This window comes from Bison bison, unplaced genomic scaffold (assembly GCF_000754665.1).
Source record: "Bison bison bison isolate TAMUID 2011002044 unplaced genomic scaffold, Bison_UMD1.0 scf7180017864289, whole genome shotgun sequence".
Classification (NCBI taxonomy): domain Eukaryota; kingdom Metazoa; phylum Chordata; class Mammalia; order Artiodactyla; family Bovidae; genus Bison; species Bison bison.
Window position 1 is genome coordinate 10,760,587 of NW_011494861.1, and position 893 is coordinate 10,761,479.

Consider the following 893-nt stretch of genomic DNA (forward strand, 5'->3'; position numbering starts at 1 on the left):
CTGTTGTAACAAAATGCCACAGAGTGCTGGGCTTTAACACTCCAGATTGCATCCTCTCGTTGCTTTGAGGCAGAAGCCTGAGCTCAGGTGTGGGCAGGGCCACGCTCTCTCCCAGGTGCCCACGGAGAGTCGTTCCTGCACCTCCAGGGGTCTCTGGCTCCTCTCTACCTCCCTCTTAACAGCTTCACTGTGTCTTTTCTTCTTTCTGTCTCAAATTTTCCCCTGCTTTTCTCTAAAAGGACACTTGTCCCTGGATTTAGGGCCCCTCCAGATAATCTAGAATGACCATCCCAGGATCCGTAATCACTTCTTGCCAAATAAGGTCCTGCTCACAGGTTCCAGGGATCAGATGCGGGCCACCCCTCAGTCCATCGACCAGGACCCAGGCCCGGGGCCACAGGATGGCAGAGTCTCACAAATGCACACAGCTGGCCCCTCTGCCAACTCCTAGTGTCTCATTCTCCTGAGACCACCTCAAAGTCCAGGCTCCAGCCCTGGCCCTGGCTATGTGATGATGCCAGGATCAACCACAGCAGTAACCCTCCCTGGAGACCTCTCCTCTCAGCATTCTAGAAAGTGCCCCACCCCCAAAGACACCATCAATCCTCCAGCCAGCTGTGCACTGGGCGGGGACTTGGAATCACCTTGCAGGGCTGTGACCAGCAGTAAAGACGCTGGGCCCCACACCTCCCAGAGGGTCCGCTTCCTCAGCTGAGAGGTAGGTTGCACCAGCTCAGTTGTGAGCTTAGCACCAGGGGCTGGCGGCCAGCTGGGCGGTGTGTGCACTGCACAAATGCACTTGCTGGGAGGGCAGGTGGGGACTTGGTGAAGCCCTGGCTCTGCCCTCTGAGCTGCAAGCCTGGGCAGCCCTGCCGTGGCCCCCACTCCATGTG

General features: G+C 57.9%; 1 protein-coding gene across 2 annotated transcripts in view; it reads right to left on the minus strand.

Moving 5' to 3' along the window:
- PRKCZ (protein kinase C, zeta) overlaps positions 1-893 on the minus strand; it is a 101,763-nt gene that overhangs the window by 15,524 nt on the left and 85,346 nt on the right. The gene's annotated exons all lie outside the window — the stretch shown is intronic.